Source organism: Ovis canadensis, chromosome X (assembly GCF_042477335.2).
Source record: "Ovis canadensis isolate MfBH-ARS-UI-01 breed Bighorn chromosome X, ARS-UI_OviCan_v2, whole genome shotgun sequence".
Taxonomy (NCBI): Eukaryota; Metazoa; Chordata; class Mammalia; order Artiodactyla; family Bovidae; genus Ovis; species Ovis canadensis.
The window spans coordinates 54,766,477-54,788,222 of record NC_091727.1 but is presented as its reverse complement, the minus strand read 5'-3'; the positions used below and the strand labels follow the sequence as shown (position 1 = coordinate 54,788,222).

General features: G+C 42.7%; 1 long non-coding RNA gene across 1 annotated transcript; it reads right to left on the bottom strand.

Annotated features, from left to right (window-relative positions):
* Positions 1 to 2,076: 2,076 nt before the first annotated feature.
* LOC138929920 (uncharacterized) lies at positions 2,077 to 20,744 on the bottom strand. The gene is made up of 2 exons (XR_011446073.1): positions 20,330 to 20,744; positions 2,077 to 2,285 (listed from the first exon to the last, which is right to left on the bottom strand). It is a non-coding gene; the product is annotated as an uncharacterized lncRNA (long non-coding RNA).
* Positions 20,745 to 21,746: the final 1,002 nt, after the last annotated feature.

Here is a 21,746-nt window from a genome sequence, read left to right as displayed (position 1 = left end):
CTCCAGCAGGTAGAGGAGAAACCATCATAGGCAAGACAGCCTATTTCATGGGAGAAAGCTGCAGGCAGACCTGGACAGCCCATTGCCCATGACCATGACCCGAGGCTCTTCGGGAGGCTCCAGGGTACTTGTCCATGGAAGCAGGGCTCTCCCGGTGAGGCCAAGGCCAGCCTAGGTCCCTGAGTCTTCACGGGCTGTGCGATCCCTGAGGGGCTGAGGCTAAACTTTCATTCCCCAGGCAGACGACAGTGAGGGCAGAGACACTTTGGAACTCTGGGAAGGACTCTGTAGCAGGAAGGGGCCATCTGGGGCTTTTCTGGGTATCTCAGTGATGTCCACAGCTTGGAGGACAAGGCTCCAGGTTAAGAGGAAGGAGAGAGTAGTGTAAAGACCGCAGCCCACCTGCCCAGCCACCCGTTGCTTGGCTCTTTGCCCCAAGAACAGGTTCCACTCCCTCAAGCAGACGTGGATCCTGACCCAGACCCGGTGGAAAGCAAACACACCCATCTCTTGGCTCAAAAATGAGTACGAATTCCAAGCAGGCAGCAGGAGTCCACCACTAGTGCCACCCTTCCGAGTGATGGCCTGGGCCGCACCCCCAGGAGGCAGGCTCTGTGTGTACCCCTCCCTTAAAGACAGGCTTCATGTGGGTTTCTGCCTTATTTGTTGGTGCTTTGCTGTCTGCCTCCCTGGCTGCTGGGTTGATGCCTCGCCCCGTGGACACTCTGATTCTGACAGAGATTCAGTCCCCTCCCAGGTGCCGGTATCCGGGTTGATGGTCCGGATTTGGGGAACCCCGCTCTGGTGTGATGAGTGACACTGGACTATTTCTGGCTCCCTCAACCTGAGACCTCCCAGGATCCTACTGTGCACTCAGCAGGTACCTGCCTTCTCATGGACGAGGTCGGGGCACTCACCACAAGCCATAGGTGTGAGCTGGAGCACTGTGCACCGCAGGCACCTGAGATAAGGCAGCTCATCTGGAAAGCAGGCGAGAGCAGCTCTCAGAGGCAGGATGCTGGGGAAGTCACCACCCCTCCGGGCCTCAAGGCTTGCACCTCTCTCTCCTTCCAACCCCTTCCCCATGGATATCTTCACCTGGCTCCTGCCCCTCCACACCGTGCAGCGGGTGTGCTGAGAGCCGGGTGGGGAGTGAGGAAGTGAGCAGAGAGGCAGCCTCAGGAGCAAAGCGGAAGGCGGGTCCCAGGGATCGGGGACAGACCCTGAGTCCCCCAGAAACTGACGCTTGGCACCGCAGAGGTGGCCGACCTTCAACCCCAGGGCACACATGAGACCAAGGCAGGCCTCCCTCCCACCCCCAGCCTCAGCCGTTCCACGGGGTCCCCCACCACAAAAGCCACAACAGGTCTCAGCCAGTGTTTTCTGAGGCCCTACTATGCACCAGGGCCTTGGCTGAGGTGTACGTGCACCTTGGCAGCTCCCGCAGATTTCTCCCCAGCCCGGGCCTGTGCCCTCTGACTCCTCAGGCACTTGCTGATGGACAAGCATTCACCGATCGATTCCCTTGCGTCCAGTTCCTGATGATTCGCATGCAATGGCTCGCATGGCCTTGATGTCAATCACCAGATAGCCTCAAGGGAGCAGATGACCAGGCACATTCCATGGATGAGGACCCTGAGGCTCTTGAGAGGGAAGGCACTTGCCCTGAGTCCCACAGCCAGGAAGTGGCAGTGCTGGGACTGGAACCCAGGATGCTTTGAGCCCAAATGTGTGCTCTGACCACTGCAGTCTGTTGCCACTGCCTTGGAGGGATTCACAGTGCCGTGAGGTGACACCCCCACCTCTCACTCCTCTCTGCAAACACCCCCTCTCCTGATCACTCAGGAAACATATACAGCTTTCCAAATCCCTTCACTGAGCCAGAACCCCACCCCTCATGGCCTCCCTGCCCCTGAGGGTCACCCTAGGCTTTTGAGGCCTGCCACTGCCCACCAACCTCCTGGCACATCCTCACTCCTGTGGCCTGGAGAGGCCAACACTTCAACATCCTGGTCAGAAATGGACTCTCACACCTGAGGGGGACACAGCAGTCCCTTTCCAGGCCAGTTGCCCTAGTGTGGGGTTAGGCAAACACATTCAATTTATTTTGAGACCGTTGACTTTCCAGGGATTACAAATTTCGAGAAGTGAAAAGGGGTGAACATTCCCCATGAACACACGAAAGTCGAAAATGGAAAAATCAGTGGATGCTCAGAGCTGATGAGACTGTGGAGCAAATGAACGCCCGTACACTGTCCAGAGAAGTCTTCATTTGTACGAGGCCCCTGGAAAACAGGAGGGATACATCCGTTGGTTTATCGAAAAAGCAAGAGGACTTCCAGAAAATCATCTATTTCTGCTTTATTGACTATGCCAAAGGCTTTGATTGTGTGGATCACCACAAACTGTGGAAAATTCTTAAAGAGGTGGGCATACCAGACCACCTGACCTGCCTCTTGAGAAATCTGTATACAGGTCAGGAAGCAACAGTTAGAACTGGACATGGAACAACAGACTGTTTCCAAATAAGGAAAGGAGTACATCAAGGTGTGTATATTGTCACCCTGCTTATTTAACTTATATGCAGAGTACATCATGGAAACGCTGGGCTGGAGGAAGCACAAGCTGGAATCAAGATTGCCAGGAGGAAATATCAATAACCTCAGATATGGAGATGACACCACCCTTATGGCAGAAAGCGAAGAAGAACTAAAGAGCCTCTTGATGAAAGTGAAAGAGGAGAGTGAAAAAGTTGGCTTAAAGCTCAACATTCAGAAAACGAAGATCCTGGCATCCGGTCCCATCACTTCAAGGGAAATAGATGGGGAAACAGTGGAAACAGTGACAGACTTTATTTGGGGGGGGGGCTCCAAAACCACTGCAGATGATGCTAAGAGCTGATGAGATGCTCCTCCTCCTCCTCCTGCAGCCATGAATTCAAAAGATGCTTACTCCTTGGAAGAGAAGTTATGACCAACCCAGACAGTGTATTAAAAAGCAGAGAGATTACTTTGCCAACAAAGGTCCGTGTAGTCAAGGCTATGGTTTTTCCAGTAGTCACGTCTGGATGTGAGAGTTGGACTATAAAGAAGGCTGAGCTCAAGAGAAATGATGCTTTTGAACTGCGGTTTTGGAGAAGACTCTTGAGAATCCCTTGTGCTGCAAGGAGATCCAACCAGTCCATCCTAAAGGAAATCAGTCCTGAATATTCACTGGAAGGACTAATGCTGAAGCTGAAACTCCAATCATTTGGCCACCTGATGTGAAGAGCTGACTCATTTGAAAAGACTCCGACGCTGGGAAAGACTGAAAGCAGGAGGAGAAGGGCACGATGGAGGATGAGATGGGTGAATGGACACCATCACCATCATGTCCACTCAATGGACATGAGTTTGAGTAAACTCCGGAAGTTGGTAATGGACAGGGAGGCCTGGTGTGCTGCAGTCCATGGGGTCTCAAAGAGTCGGACACGAGTGAGTGCCTGAGCTGAACTCAACTGAAAGCTTGAGGCTACTTGAGGCCACCTGGATGGAGGAGGCATGAGAGATCAGCTCTAGGTGAAAGTGAGCCTTCTGAAAGCAAGGACGGAAGACATTGGAAGATGAAGCTTCACTATGAGCAGTGCACCGCTTTTAGCCAGGAATTTGAGCGAGCTGAGATCCTGACAATCATGTACCTTTCAGGAAGGCAACATCTACAAATTAGCTTCTCTCTGAAGCTCTCAAGACACTGTGGTGTCCTGGCACCCAGAGTGGGGAGGCAGAGGAAGAGTCTTAGAATCAGGCCACCCTGGCAAATCTCCTCTTCCTTCTTTCCCCTACACGGGGGAGGAAATGGGCCCCAGGCCCAAGGTTCGGACTGCAGGAGGGACGAGGGCAGCTAGGGCAAGAATCAGTGCAGAAGCGTGTTCCCAGGAAATGGTGTCCAACCTCAGCTGTAGCTTCACATTCTTGCCCAAAGTACACTGTGCTCTTCTGTGTGTGGGCGGGTTTCGGAAGACTGCAGAGCCTGGCGAGAGTCCCCTGCTTGCTGCCCACAAAGAGAACATTGCGTGACTGATAAAGCCCTGAAGATTGTCATTATCAGAGGTCCACAGTTTGGATGTTGCTTACTTGCAACCCGAATGCCTCCAAATTAAACTAATACTCAAAAGATTCCCTTCATCAGTTGTCCTGGGGTTTCATTGTCCAGCAAAAAAATGTGTCCATTTAAGTGTACAGGTCCAAGGCCTTTGATAAGTCTACCATGTAACTAGCACCTCAATCAAGAAGAGAACATGTCCGTCACCTCATAAAGTTCCCTTCTGCTCCCTCCCAGTGAATCCCTACCATCCACGTGCAGCCTTAGGCAACTGCTGATCTCCTTTCTATTTCGCTTATAGGTTAGAATGCTCTTCACTAGAGCCTGTAATACACATCAGTGTGCAACATGTAATCTTCTCGGTCTGCCTGCTTTCCCCTCTGCCTCAACGCTTTGGAAATTCATCCATGCTGTGGCTCAAATCAGCAGACTAAATTAACATTGTTCCAATTCACAAGCTGATTATCTCTGTTGAAATGACACAGATATAACACAATCTCCCAGAACTAGTCAGTGAATTTACCTAGAGTGCAAGATACAAGATTAGAACAAAATCAACCACATTTCTATATCCTAGCAAAGAAGTGTTGGAAACTGAAACTGAAGAGAGTGCTACCATGTACCACTCACAAATACCGGCGATTCTGTGTCGTGAATCTAACAAATGACAAACAGTATCTGCATGCCGTAAACCACAAAACAGTAAACAAAGAAATTGAAAACAGCCTAAGTAAATAGAAGAATGCGCCACGATCATGGATTGGCATGTTTACCACGGAAAAGATGAATGTTCTCCCCTCAACTTATCTATAGATTTAATGCAAGTCTAATAAAAACCCTGGCAGCAAGTTTACCAGGTGTAGACAAGTTGATTCTAAAGCTTATGAAAAAAGCAAAAGAAACTAAACTAACCCAAGCATTGTGAAAGGAAGAATAACATGGGAGGAGTCATATTATTATCTCATTTAAAACGTAGTAACCCACACAGAAATTGCTTGCATTCCTACACATTAACAATGAAAGATGAGAAATACAGATCAGGAATACAATCTCATTTACCACTGCAACAGAAAGAATAAGATACCTAGGAATAAACCTGCCTAAAAAGTCAAAAGACCTGTGCTCATTAAAACTATAAGACACCGATGAAAGAAGCCAAAGAAGACACAATCAGATGGAGTGATATAGTCAGACGATAAAACGTCTGCCTACAACGCGGGAGACCTGAGTTCAATCCCTGGGTCGGGAAGATCTCCTGGAGAAGGAAATGGCAATCCACTCCAGTATTCTTGCCTGGAAAATGCCATGGACAGAGAAGCCTGGAAGGATACAGTCCATGGGGTCGCAAAGAGTCAGACGTGACTGAGTGACTTCACTTTTTTTCATACACACACACACACACACACACACTCACACACACACTCACACACACACACTCACACTATGTTCTTGGACTGGAAGAATCAATATTGTGAAAATGACTATATAACCCAAAGCAAGTTACTGATTCAATGAAATCCCTATCAAATTACCAATGATATTTTTCACAGATTAGAAGAAAAAATTTTACATTTGCACAAAAACTTGAAAGACCCCAAATAGCCAACAGAATCTTTAGAAAGGAAAAATAGAGCTAGAGGAATCAACCTTCCTGACTTCAGACTACACTACAAAGCGACAGTTATCAAGAAAGTCTGGTACTGTCACTTAAATAGAAATAAAGATCAATGGAACAGGATAGAAAGCCCAGAGATAAACCCACGCACCTATGGCCACCTAACCTATGACAGAGAGGTGAAAATACACAATGGAGAAAAGACAGCCTCTTTAATAAGTGGTGCTCGGATAACTGGACAGCTACATGTGAAAACAGCAAAATTCTGTAAAGCAATCATCCTTCAATAAAAGATTAATTAATTAAAAAACGAAATTAGAACACTTCCTACAACCATACACAAAAATAAACTCAAAATGGATTAAAGACTTAAATGTAAGCTCAGACACTATAAACTCTTGGAGGAGGGACTTCCCTAGCGGTCCGTGGGCTGAGACTCCATGCTCCCATTGGAGTGGACCAGGGTTTGTTCCCTGGTAAGGGAACTAGATCTCACATTCCACAGCTAAGTTCCCACATGCCACAACTGTGGCAGTGAAAAAACAAAAGAAATATCTTTTCAAGTAAATTATAAAAAGACTCTTAGAAGGAAACATAGACAGAACACTCTCTGACATATCACAGGAAGGTCTTTTATGACCCACCACCTAGAGTAATGAAAACAAAAACGAAAATGAACAAATGGGACCTAATTAAATCAAAAGGCAAAGGCAACCATAAACAAGACAGAGACAACCCACAGAACGGGAGAAAATATGTGTAAACATAGCAACCGATGAGAGAGTCATCTTTAAAATATACAAACAGCTCGAGCAGCTCAATATAAAAAAAGAGAAACAACCCAATCCAAAAAATGGGCCAAATACCTAAGCAAACATTTCTCCAAAGAAGACATACAGATGGTCAACAAACACAGGAAGAGATGCTGAACTTCACTAATTAGTAGAGAAACGCAAATCAAAGCAACAATGGGTGTATCACCTCATACCAGAATGACCATTATCAAAATATCTGTTGTTGCTCAATCACTCAGTCATGTCTCACACTGTGACCCCATGGACTATAGCCCACCAGGCTCCTCTATCCACAGGATTTCCCAGGCAAGCATGCCACAGTACACTGCCTGTTCCTTCTCCAGGGGAGCTTCCCAACCCAGGGGTCAAATCCCTGTCTCATGCATTGGCAGACGGATTCTTTACCACGCTGCCACCAGGAAAGCCCTTCAAAACAACAATCAGGTATCGCTTCACACTGGTCAGAATGGCCAACATCTAGAAACCTACCAATGATAAACGTTGTCGTGCTGGGGAGAAAAGGACACTCTCCTACCCTGTTGATGGGAACGTAAATTGGTGCAGCCACATGGAGAACAATAGGGATGTTCCTTAAAAACTAAAAGTAGAACTACTATGAGACGCAGCAATCCCATTCCTGGGCATATACCGCCCAAGGAAACCATGATTCAGAAAGATCCATGCACCCAGTGTTCGTTGCCCACAATATTTACAATAGCAACCTAAATGTCTATCGACGGAGGAATGGGTAGAGAAGATGTGATCCATATATACAGTGAAGTATTACTCAGCCATAAAAATGAACATAACTGGGCCACTTTCAGAGATGTGGATGGACCTAGAGACTGTCATACTGAGTGAAGAAAGTCAGAAAGAGAAAAACAGATTATCTTAAACTATCACTTATATGTGGAATCTAGAGACATGACCCAGATGAACTTATTTGCAAAGCAGAAATAGAGACACAGAGGCAGAGAACAAACATATAGATATCCAAAGGGATGATTGGAAGATTGGGGTTAACACATGTACTCTACACTGCATAAGATAGACAACTAATGAGAACCTACTATATCACACAGGGAACTCTACTTAATTCTCTCTGGTGGCATAAGTGTGAAGAAAATCCAAAAACAAGAGGGGATATGTATATACATATGACAGATTCCCTTTGCTATACAGCAAACCCTAACACAAAAATTGTAAAACAACCATCCTCCAATAACAATTAATAAAAAATCTTATAAACGGGGCTCCAAGCCAAAAAAAAAATAATCCTTATAAAACTACAGTAAACAAAAGTCAGTGTGACAATGGTGAAGCAATAGACCCACAAATAAAGAAACCAGAGGGAAGACCTCAGAACTAGCTTCTTCAAATATAGCCAATTCGTTCTGGACAAAGTTGCAAAAGCGATTGAATGAAGAAAGTATTGTCTTATCAGAATATGTGTGTGAAGAATGGGATGTCCATCTGAAAGAGAGTCTCATAGCTTATCCTAAAACCCGCTAAAAACGAATCTTAGACCTAAACCAGGAGCATGAAACTGTAAGACATTTAAAAGAAAATGACACAAAATCTTCAGCCTTGAGTTTGGCAACAGTGTTTTAGCTATGACTCCCAAAAAATACCCCCTTGCTCTGTGAAAGATAATGTCAGGAGTTTGAGAAGACAAATCGCAGGCTGGGAGAATGTATTTTAAAATTACATAGCCAACAAAGGTCTTGTATCCAGAACATATAAAGAACTGTCAAAAGTCAACAGAAAGAAAATAGTGGAAAAAATACTTGAAGAGATACTTCAGTGAAAAGAATACATAGGGGCGACTGAGCACAGGAACGAACGTATGTTCAACTTCCCAGGCTCTCAGGCAAGTGCAAATTAAAACTGAGGTGAAATACCAGTCTTCCTATCTTAAAATTGCCAAAACACAACAAAACTAAGCAAAATGAACAAAGAAGCAAGCAAAGAAACAAACAAGCAAGAAAACATCAGACAATACCAAATGATGCTAAGGATGGGCAGCGAGTGGACTGGCCACAGGTTACTGGTGGGAATGCAGGGTGGCACAGGCACTGCGGAAAGAGATTTATTGCTTCTTATGAAGTTGAACTCATGCTTAGCCACGTGACCAACCACTTCACCCCAAAGTATTTCCCCTTGGGAAGTTTAACGTGAGTTCACACAAAAACCTGTTCAGGAATGTTATAGCAATAGCTGTGTTCATAATCAACAAAACAGAGCAACAACCCAAACAAATGTCCTTTGGCAAAGTGCATCATCTTCATTTTGGGAAGGAAAGTGAAGTCGCTCAGTCGTATCTGACTCTTTGCGACCCCATAGACTGTAGCCTACCAGGCTCCTCTGTCCATGGGATTTTCCAGGCAATAGTACTGGAGTGGATTGCCATTTCCTTCTCCAGGGCATCTTCCCGACCCAGGGATCGAGCCCAGATCTCCCGCATTGTAGACAGACGCTTTACTGCTTTACCGTCTGAGCCACCAGGGAAGTCCTCATTTTCATATTATTGAATACTATTCAGCCCTAGAAAAGAAGGAACTATTGATACAGTCAACAATGTGGATGAAACTCAGTAACATTATGCTGAGTGATAGAAGCCAGCCTCAAGTTACTTTTAAATGGCTTGATACGTAGGATGGTCTTGAAAAGACAAATGTGTATTGTCACAGACAGCAAATTGGCGGTGCCTTGGTTCAGCGTGGGAGTAGAGCATGGCTGCAAAAGGATAGCTCTGGGGACGTCTTGGGGGTTGCAGAAATGTTCTGTATACTGATTGTGGTGGTGGTTACAAGAAGCTTCAGAAGTGCTGAAATTCCTAAAATTGGATGTCCAGAAGATGATGATGCCACCAAACATTAATTTTAAAATAAAGGTAAAGAAATAATGATAAACAGTCCTTCAAACGAGCAAGCGAACAAAAAGCTTTCATAATTCTCCAGCAGTGGCCTGCACAATAGAAAATACTGAATGCATTTATTTCGGATAAATGAAAACCACGTCAAATATGAGCACAGATCAACACAAAGGAGCAAACATCTATACAAATGGTAAATATGTGGGGGACTGGGAGGGGAATGGTTTCTAAAAGATTGAGGTAACTGAATGTTTCCAAGAGCAATAACAATGCATTATCTGGGATATAATATACGTTTTAAGAATTGTATGGAAACAAAAGCAAATGGACAGGATTATAAAAATAAAGGTGTTGGTGGGGGTAAAGAATCTTATTCTTTGAAAGTGAAAAGTCAAACTTTAAATACATATGGTATATTCTCTACAGGAACCACTTACATATAAAACAAAAGGAATAAGTAATAATATGTACATTAAAATGGAATGCTGAGAACTACATCAGCAGTACAGAAGATGGCAAGGGAATTGGGTGAAAGGGAAAAAGGGACACCTTGAGGAAATATGGAAAGAAAGAAGAGAAATATAGAAGAAAGAGAAAGAAAGAAAAGGAGGCATGAAGGAAAGGAAGAAAAGAGGGAAAGAAATTGACTTGAAATAAGATGACGGATTCAAAGCCAATACTATTTCTTCTTAAACTATATGTAAACACCCTGAACTTTCCAAGGAAAAGGTGGAGATTTCTAGATAGAATAGGTGCAAGATTCCATAATTTGTTGTTAAATAGAAACTCATGTTAGTTTAGAGACAGAGGCAGGTTAAATGGAAAAGGGTTGGAGACAATAGGCCATATGTGAAGGTAAATTCTAAGACAAAATGAGAAGGTATGATAAAGGATAAGGTCGATTGTTGGATCAGGAGTATTAGTCAGTGATAAACAAGCATATTTAATAATGGGGGAAAAGGGCTAATTACTCAGGAAAACACAACAGTCCTCAATGCACTGGAGAATTGAACTTTCAATTACATAAAGGGAAAACAGACTGAACTTAAAGGAGATCTAGATAGACAAATGCATTTAACATTTGGAACATTCAAACATTGTTTCTGAGATTTCTATATAGTAAGTAGGCAGAAGGCCAGCAGTTATAAAGAGAACTTTAACAACATTCTCAACTACTTAGACCTAATTATAGCACATTCCTCTCAATAGCAGCAGAAAACACATCCTCTTCAAAGGCACGTGGGACATGCACCAAGAAAGAGCCTCTCATAGGATTAGAAAACAATACGCCATCAATTAAGAAGGATTAAAGTCATGTAGAGGATGTCCTCTGGGCACAGTGGAATAAATCAAGAAATTCATAGCAAGAAGATTTCTAGAGAATCCCCAGACTTTGTAATTTAACAAAGATTCCAAAATAACACACCATCAAAGAGACACTACGGAAATTTGAAAGTATTATCAACTAAAGGGAAATGTAAACACAACATATCAACTTTGGTGTGATTAAGTTAAAGCCTTGGCTAGAGAGAAATTTGCTCTTTGCGTGATTATATTTAGAAAGAGGAAAGGGCTAACATCAAGGAACTACAAGACTGAGATGCCACCAAAAGAAGTCAAAATTAATCTGAGAGGAAGTAGAAGGAAACAATAAAGATAGCAATGAAATGGAAAACAAAGAAGTCATAGAGAAAATACAATAGAGTTGAGGATCTTGAGGTGTGGAGATTATCCTGGATGATCTTGGTGGACCAATGTAATCACAAAGGTCTTATTTATAAGGGGTGGCAGGAAAATGAGACTGAAGAGTAGGAGATGCGATGTCAGAAGCAGAGGTCAGAGGGGTGAGAAGCTGGAAGATGCTAGGCTGCTGCCTTTGAACATGGAGAAAGGGGCAGGATCCAAGGAGTAGAGGTGGCCTCTAACATAGGAAAGGCATGGGACAGATTCTTCCCTAGTAGTCTCAGAGGAACAGAACACTGTGGACACACTGTCTTTGGCCCTGTTAAAACCCATTTCACACTTCTGACCTCCAGAATGGTAAGATAACAAAACTGTCTTGTGCTAAGCCAAGCATGTGGTAATTCATTATAGCTGCAGGAGAATACTAATATAATTCAGAAAAAGCACTTAACAGAATGTAACATTCTACTCGGGCTCAGATGGTAAGAAATCTACCTGCAATGCAGGAGAGCTGGGTTCAATCCCTGGGTGGGGAAGATACCCCGGAGAATCGCCTGGTAACCCAGTCCAGTATTCTTGCCTAGAAAATTCCATGGACAGAGGAGCCTGGTGGGCTACAGTCCATGTGGCAGCAAAGAGTTGGACATGACTGAGCGACTAACACTTTCACTTTTCCAATAATCTGCCCAGATTAAGAATTCTCTGGAAACTGGAAACAGGAGAGAGACCCTAACCTGATAAATGTCACCAAGAACACACTTCACAGTTAAAAAGCTAAGGACTTTCCCCCTAAGATCTCTCATCACTCCTGATTGGCCCTGGACTGGCAGTCCTAAGTAGGGCATTAAGACAAGATTTTAAAAATATGCTTGAAAGTATACAAAGTGAAAATGGAGGAGTAAAACTGTTTTTATTCATAGAGGAAATAATCAGTGCATGGAAAATCTTTAACTAGCTTTTTAAAAACTGTCTAGAATTACTACCACTAAGATAAGCAACTTTTCAAAATATGAGGTCAGCAGACAAAAATGAGTTACAGTTATCTGATGAATTTATTTTCAGAGCAGCAATGGAGAAACAGACATAAATAACAGGCCTATAGATACGCAGGGAGGGGAGGAGGGAGACAGTGAGATGCATGGAGAGAGTAACGTGGATACAGACATACTGTATGTAAAATAGACAGCCAATGGGAATTTTCTAGATGACTTAGGGAACTCAAACAGGAGCTCTTTGACATCTAGAAGAGTGGGATGGGAAGGGAGATGGAAAGGAGATTCGTGTGGGAGGGAACATGGGTGTACCTATGGCCGATTCTCATTGATGTTTGACAGAAAACCACAAAATTCTGTTAAGCAATTATCCTTCAATTACAAATAAATAAGTAAAATAATATCTAAAATAGCTTCCAAGTGAAATTACACAGAACAAATATACAAATTATATGTAAAATATTAAAATATGTCCTAACACAATCAAAGAAATCAATTATAGTTATTTAATGGAGAAACAAGTAGAATTTTAAATGAAATTATAACTTATGCAAAACATGAACCACTTACAGGTGAAATTAACAAAATGTGAATGGAGTACAAAATGATACACAGTAAGAATTGCTGAGAGAAATTCACAACTAAGTAAATAATTGGAGCATGTGTTTGAATTTTCAGAATCAATAGTGTTAAGAAGCAAATTATCCCACAGTTGATCTATTGATACAGAGCATGTCAAATGATTAGAAAGCAACAAGATAATTCTACAACTTTTACTGACACAAAGGATTGGAATAGTCCAAATAACACAGAAAGAGAACTACATATTTGGAATGCTCATATTGGCTAACTTTGTAAATTACTGCAAAGGTACAGTCATGGGACTTTCCCGGTGGTCCAGTGGTAAAGACTCCACACTTTCAATGAATGAAGAGAAAGAGTGACCTCTGAGCCAACCAAAAGACATGGAAGCAATGAATATGAAGTAGAAGGCAAATATGTGGGCATATATAAATGATACTGGTTTTATAAACTTATACTAAAAATAATTATCTCTTGAAGTTAAAACCATATGTGTTTGTGTATTTATATCTGTGAGGGATTAAAAGTCATGAAAGCAGCAATATTAAAGTAAGGAAAGGGTAAATATGGACCAAGTGTTCTAACATATGCACAATTTTGGGGATGAGAAAAAGAGACCAATTTATTTCAGATTTTGAAGAGTTAAGATTTCAAGTTGTAGTCTCCCAGTAACCTCTAGACTTGGATTACTGTTGATACTGAATGGTTTGTTTTGGAAATGAACAGAGATCATTCTGCCATTTTTGAGATTGCACCCAAATACTGCATTTCAGACTCCTTTGTTGACTATGAGGGCTACTTCATTCCTTCTAAGGGATTCTTGCCCACAGTAGTAGATATAATGGTCATCCAAATTAAATTTGCCTATTCCAATTCATTTTAGATCACTGATTCCTAAAATGTCCATGTTCACTATTGCCATCTCCTGTTTGATCACTTCAAATTTATACCTTGATTCATTGACCTAACATTCCAGGTTCCTATGCAATATTGTTCTTTCAGTTTAGTTCAGTCGCTCAGTCGTGTCCGACTCTTTGCGACCCCATGAATTGCAGCACGCCAGGCCTCCCTGTCCATCACCAACTCCCTGAGGTCACTCAGATTCACTTCCATTGAGTCAGTGATGCCATCCAGCCATCTCATCCTCTGTCGTCCCCTTCTCCTCCTGCCCCCAATCCCTCCCAGCATCAGAGTCTTTTCCAATGAGTCAACTCTTCGCATGAGGTGGCCAAAGTACTGGAGCTTCAGCTTTAGCATCATTCCTTCCAAAGAAATCCCAGGGTTGATCTCCTTCAGAAAGGACTGGTTGGATCTCCTTGCAGTCCCAGGGACTCTCAAGAGTCTTCTCCAACACCACAGTTCAAAAGCATCAATTCTTCAGTGCTCAGCTTCATAATGGACTGGTTGGATCTCCTTGTTCTTTACAGCATTGAATTTTACTTCCATTACTAGTCACATCCACAACTAGGTGTTGTTTTTGCTTTCGCTCTATCTCTTCATTCTTTCTGGAGTTATTTCTCCCCTCTTCTCCAGTAGCATATTGGGCACCTACAGACCTGGGGAGTTCATCTTTCAGTGTTGCATTTTTTTGCCTTTTCATACTGTTCATGGGGTTCTCAAGGCAAGAATGTTAAAGTGGTTTGCCATTCCCTTCTCCAGTGGGCCACATTTATCAGAACTCTCGATGACGACCCATCCATCTTGGGTAGCCCTACATGGCATGGCTCATAGTTTCACTGTGTTAGACAAGTCTGTGAATCATTTGATCAGTTTGGTTAGTTTTCTGTGACTGTGATTTTCATTCTGTTTGCCCTCTGATCGATAAGGATTAAGAGGCTTGTAGAAGCTTCCTGATGGGAAGGATTGGCTGCGGGGGAATCTGGGTCTTGTTCGGGGCTGTGTTCCCACCCTGTTGTTTGGCCTGAGGCCCAACTATGGTAGGGTTAATGGTGGTAATGGTGGCCTCCTTCTAAAGGGCTTATGCCAGCACTGTTGTATTCAGTGTCCCTGACCCTGGGGGCAACAGAATGATCTCTGTTCCTTTCTAAGGCAAACATTTCGATATCACAGTAATCCAAGTCTATGCTCCAATCACTAATGACGAGAACCTGAGGTTGAACGGTTTTATGAACACATACAAGACCTTCTAGAACTAACACGGAAAAAAAGGTGTCCTTTTCATCATAGGGGATTGGAATGCAAAAGTAGAAATTCAAGAGATACCTGGATTAACAGGCAAGTTTGGCCTTGGAGTATAAAATGAAGCAGGGCAAAGGCTAACAGCTCTGCCAAGAGAATGCATTGGTCATAACAAACACCCTCTTCCAACAACACAAGAGATGACTCTATACATCCCATCACCAGATAGTCAATGCTGAAATCAGATTGATTATATTCCTTGCAGCCAAAGATGGGGACTCTCTATACAGTCAGCAAAAACAAGACCATGAGCTGACTGTGGCTCAGATCATGAAATCCTCATTGCCAAATTCAAACTTAAATTGAAGAAAGTAGGGAAAATACTAGACCATTCACATATAACCGAAATCAAATCCCTTACAATTATACAGTGGAAGTGACATATAGATTCAAAGGATTAGTTCTTATAGACAGAGTGCCAGAAGAACTATGGACAGAGGTTTATGACATGGTACAGGAGGCAGTGATCAAAACCACCCATAAGAAAAAGAAATACAAAAGGGTAAAATGGCTGTCTGAGGAGGGCTTACAAATAGCTGAGCAAAGAAGAGAAGCTAAAGGCAAAGGAGAAAAGGAAAGTTATACCCTTCTAAATGCAGAGTTACAAAGAATAGCAAGGAGAGATAAGAAAGCCTTCCTAAGCGATCAGTGCAAAGAAACAGAGGGAAAAATAGAATGAGAAAGACTAGAGATCTCTTCAAGAAAATTTGAAATACTAAGTGAACATTTCATGCAAAGATAGGCACAATAAAGGATAGAAACTCTATGGACCTAACAGAAGCAGAAGATATTAAGAAGAGGTGGCAAGAATACACAGAAGAACTATGTAAAAAAGATCTTCATGATCCAGATAACCATGATGGTGTGATCACTCACCTAGAGCCAGACATCCTGGAATGTGAAGTCAAGTGGGCCTTAGGAAGCATCACTACGAACAAAGCTAGTGGAGGTGATGGAATTCCAGTTGAGCTATTTCAAATCCTAAAAGATGATGCTGTGAAAGTGCTGCAGTCAATATGCCAGCAAATTTGGAAAACTCGGCAGTGGCCACAAGACTGGAAAAGGTCAGTTTTATTCCAATCCCAAAGAAAGGCAATGCCAAAGAATGCTCAAACTACCACACAATTGCACTCATCTCACACACTAGTAAAGTAATGCTCAAAATTCTCCAAGCTAGGCTTCAACAATACGTGAACCATGAACTTCCAGATAGATGTTCAAGCTGGTTTTAGAAAAGGCAGAGAACCAGAGATCAAATTGCCAGCATGTTGGATCATAGAAAAAGCAAGAGAATCCCAGAAAAACATTTATTTCTGCTTTATTGACTACTCTAAAGCCTTTGACTGTGTGTATCACAACAAACAGTGGAAAATTCCCAAAGAGATGGGAATACCAGACCACCTTACCTGCCTCCTGAGAAACCTATATGCAGGTCAAGATGCTATAGTTAGAACCGAACATGGAACAACAGACTAGTTCCAAATTGGGAAAGGAATATGTCAAGGCTGTAAATTGTCACCCTGCTTATTTAACTTATATGCAGAGTACATCCTGCAAAATTCCAGGCTGGTTGAAGCACAAGCTGGAGTCAAGACTGCACAGAGAAACATCAATAACCTCAGATATGCATATGATACCATCTTTATGGCAGAAAGTGAAGAGGAACTAAAGAGTCTTTTGATGAAAGTGAAAAAGGAGGTGACTGCTGGCTTAAAACTCAACATTCAGAAAACGAAGATCAGTTCAGTCACTCAGTCGTGTCCAGCTCTTTGCGACCCCATGAATCACAGCACGCCAGGCCTCCCTGTCCATCAGCAATGCCCAGAGTTCACTCAGACTCACATCCATCGAGTCAGTGATGCCATCCAGCCATCTCATCCTCTGTCGTCCCCTTCTCCTCCTACCCCCAATCCCTCCCAGCATCAGAGTCTTTTCCAATGAGTCAACTCTTCACATGAGGTGGCCAAAGTACTGAAGTTTCAACTTTAGCATCACTTCATGGCAAACAGATGAGGAAACAATGGAAACAGTGACAGACTTTATTTTCTTGGGGTCCAAAAATCATTGCAGATGGTGACTGTAGCCATTAGGTTAAAAGACACTTGCTCCATGGAAGAAAAGCTATGACCAACCTAGAGAGCATATTATAAAGCAGAGACATTAGTTTGCCTACAAAGATCCATCTAGTCAAATCTATGGTTTTTCCAGTAGTCATGTATAGATGTGAGAGTTGGACCCATAAGGAAGGCTGAGCACCAGAGATTCGATGCTTTTGAAGAAGACTCTTGAGAGTCCCTTGGACTGCAAGAAGATCCAACCAGTCAATCCTAAAGGAAATCAGTCCTGAATATTCATTGGAAGGACTGATGCTGAAGCTGAACCTCCAATACTTTGGCCACCTGATGCGAAGAACTGACTCATTTGAAAAGATCCTGATGCTGGGAAAGATTGAAGGTAGGAGGAGATGTTCCCAGCATCAGGATCTTTTCAAATGAGACAGTTCTTCGCATCAGGTGGCCAAAGTATTGGAGGTTCAGCTTCAGCATCAGTCCTTCCAATGAATATTCAGGACTGATTTCCTCATGTCCATCACTGACTCGATGGACATGACTTTGAGCAAGCTCTGGGAGTTGGTGATGGATAGGGAAGCCTGGCATGCTGCAGTCCATGGGTTGCAAAGAGTCAGACACGAGTAGGCCACTGAACTGAACTGAACTGAACTGTGTAATCACTAAAAGAATAATAAATACTGAATAACTATCAAGGTGATAGAATTGGGAAACAGAAAGAAAGTGAAATTAATCAAAGAGAAGACAAAATGTAAGAGATAAATGAGCCTAGAGAAATGTTTATATTAGAATAGAAGATAGTAACATGGCAGATATAAAATTAAGTATAACAATAATCTCATTAAAGGTAAATACTCCAGTCAAGGGAAAAAACCAACAAAGATTAACAAGCTGAAGGAAGAAGGAGGAGGAGGAAGTGGAAAGCATTAGGCAGAAGATGGAAAAGAAGACAATGTATGCTTCACGGTATACGCTACTTCAAATACAAGCATACAGAAAATTAATATTATGAATTGGTAAAATATGTACCTGAAAAATATTGATCAAAACAAGCTGGTGTAGCTTGATTTCTATCAAAACTTTGGCCTCTGAGGCAAAAAGACATTTACTTACGTAAATGTTATAATTATTAACTTAAAAATCATAAATTACTCAAATTCACCAGGAAAATAAAACAATTATGAGTCTGTTTTCACTGAATAATGTGGTTTCAGTATATGACGCAAACCTTGGCACAGTTGCAGGGACATATATATTACTCCACCATCATAGTGGGAGATTTCAGAACACTTCTCTCAGTGAATGATACAACACATACATAAAAATTTGCAAAGACATGAGAGATTTGAAAAGTACAGTGAACACACGTAACAATATATATTTATGCATTCTATCTCATTCAACTCCACAACTGCAAGATACACAGTCTTTTCAATGCTAATGATGTTTACCAAAAAAGACCACATGTTGACCATAAAGCAAGTCTTCCGAAAATTTCAAGACAATGAAATAGGAGTATATTCCCTGACCAAAATGCTATTCAGCTGTAAGTTGATTAATGATGATAATTAGAAAATCCCCTGCATGTTTTAAAATTAATATCCTTCAGAGGATTTTCCTGGTTGTACAGTGGCTAAGACTCCAAGCTCCCAATGCAGGGGCCTGGGTGTGATCCCTGGTCAGGGAACTAGATTTCATATGCCGCAACTAAGAATTTGCATGCTACAACTAAAGAGATCCTACATGCTGCAACTAAACATCCTGTATGCCACAACTAAGACTAGGTGTTCAGACAAATTATATACATCCTTCTAAATTACACAGAGCTCAAAGAAGAAAGCAGGAGTAGCAATACTCATATCCGATAAAATAGACTTTAAAACAAAGGCTGTGAAAAGAGACAAAGAAGGCCACTACATAATGATCAAAGGATCAATCCAAGAAGAAGATATAACAATTATAAATATATATACACCCAACATAGGAGCACTGCAATATGTAAGACAAATGCTAACAAGTATGAAAGAGGAAATTAACAGTAACACAATAATAGTGGGAGACTTTAATACCCCACTCACACCTATGGACAGATCGACTAAACAGAAAATTAACAAAGAAACACAAACTTTAAATGATACAATAGACCAGTTAGACCTAATTGATATCTATAGGACATTTCACTGCAAAACAATGAATTTCACCTTTTTCTCAAGTGCACATGGAACCTTCTCTACGATAGATCACATCCTGGGCCATAAATCTAACCTTGATAAATTCAAAAAATTGAAATCATTCCAAGCATCTTTTCTGACTATAATGCATTAAGATTAGATCTCAATTACAGGAGAAAAACTATTAAAAATTCCAACATATGGAGGCTGAACAACACGCTTCTGAATAACCAACAAATCACAGAAGAAATCAAAAATGAAATCAAAATATGCATAGAAAGAAATGAAAATTAAAACACAACAACCCAAAACCTGTGGGACACTATAAAAGCAGTGCTAAGGGGAAAGTTCATAGCAATACAGGCATACCTCAAGAAACAAGAAAAAAGTCAAATAAATAACCTAACTCTAAAGCACCTAGAGCAACTAGAAAAGGAAGAAATGGAGAACCCCAGAGTCAGTACAAGGAAAGAAATCTTAAAAATTAGGGCAGAGAGGAGGAAGGAAAGATGGCGGAGGAATAGGACAGGAAGACCACTTTCTCCCTCACAAATTCCTCAAAAGAACATTTCAACACTGAGCAAACTTCACAAAACAACTTCTGTAGGCTGGCAGAGGACATCAGGCAACCAGAAAAGCAGACCATTGTCTTCAAAAACACGTAGGATAAAATATAAAAGACGAAAAAGGAGACAAAGGAGGTGGGGAGGGAGCTTCGTCCCGGGGAGGGAGCTTCGTCCCGAGAAGGGAAGCCCATCCCGGGAAGGGAATTTTAAGAAGAGAGGTTTCCAAACACCAGGAAACACTCTCCCTGCCGAGTCTGCGGCAGGAAAACACAGAGGAAACATAACAGCCTTGGAAACACAGAGGGCAACATAACAGGAAGGAAAAATAGATAAATAATTAAAACCAACAGATTACAAGCCCAACAGTAACTCCCCCAGCGGAAAAGCAGCACAGACGCCTGCATCCGCCATTGGGAAGTGGGGGCAGGGCAGGGACGCGCGGGAGGCGCGGGCTGCAGAGCTTTGTAAGAATCGGGCAGGAACGCCCCACGCGCAACCAGAACGAACTAACTTGGGCTAGCAAATCAGACTGTGGGATAGCTACCACGCGAAAAGCTCGAACATAAGACACCGCCAGGACCGAGCACAGAACAAAGGACGGAACGGAAAAAGCCGGCTGCAGACCATCCCCCGCCGGGGACAGGCAGCCAGAGCCGTAAGGTCTGGAAAGGGGCAATTGCAGACCCGGAGAGACTTTACTTACCTAACTGCAAGCAGGCTCCTTTGCTAAGACTTCTGGGGGTGCTGGACAGTCACAGTCTGCCTCACGGGGTGCGCCAGTGGTCCACCCAGAAAGCTGAGCAGCAGCGGCAGAAAAGGTGACAAGCCGCGGCGATCGCGCTCGCCAAACTCCTGCGCTACTCGGACCTGGGAAGGGCACAAAGCGCAGTCCCAGCCGAATCTGTGCCTCTGAGGGCTGCCTGAGCGCCGAACCTGAGCGGCTTGGACCGGGGAAGTGCACACAGCCTAGGGCAGGCCCCAGACGGTTCCCGGCTGAGCATCCTAGAACCAGAGCGGTTTGTGCGCCGCGAGAAAGGACAGGTCAAGCGGGGCAGAGATACTGTGTGCACACGACAGTGCTATTTGTTTGCAGCATCCCCCCTCCCCACAGCGCGACTGAACTAGTGAGCCTAAAAAACCAGGAAACAGAAGAAGTTAAACAGAGGGAACCACCTTGGAAGTGATCCCACACGGCCCATAACACCAGAAAGGGACAGATATATATTTTTAATATTTTTAAAATCATTCCTTTTTTTTTTGCTTTTTTTTTCTAACTTTTTTTTAATTGTTAAGTCTTCTATTTCTCCTCTAATTTTTATTCCTCTAACCTATTATTACTATTTTTTTAAAGACTTTTTTTTTTTTTTTTAAGGCAAACACCATATATAGTCTTTGGATGGTTGTTGATGGTTTTTTTTTTTTTTTGATTGTCTGTCTGTTTGTTTGTTTTTTTAATAATTCTTTTTCTTTCTTTTTTTCTCATTCTTCCTTTTTCCTTCTGCTTCTCTTTAATATTGTATCTTTGAAAATCCAACCTCTACTCTAGATTTTTAATCTTTGCTCTTAGGTGTTTATTGCCAATTTTGTACATTTAAAAACCCAAACTTCACTACCCCAGTTTACCTGAGAGCGAGATTACTGGCTTGACCACTCTCTCCTCCTCTGGACTCTCCTTTTTCTCCACCAGGTGGCCTCTGTCTCTTTTCTCCCCCATCTCTCCTCTATCCAACTCTGAATCTCTGTGTGTTCCAGACGGTGGGGAACACCTAAGGAACAGGTTACTGGCAGGATTTGTCTCTCTCCTACTCATTTCTCTCTCTGATCCTCCTGGTCACCTCTGTCTACTTCCTCCCTCTCCTCTTCCCCGTATAACTCTGTAAATACCTCTGAGCGGTCCAGACTATAGAGCGCACATAAGGAAGTGACTACTGGCTAGCTTGCTCTCTCCTCTTTTGATCTCACCGCATCTCATTCCAGTTACCTCTAACTACCCCCTCCATCTTCTCTTCTCCTTGTAACTCAGTGAACCTCTCTGAGTGTCCCTCAATGTGGAGAAACTTTTCATCATTAACCTAGATGTTTTATCATCGGTGCTGTATAGATGGAGAAGTCTAGAGGCT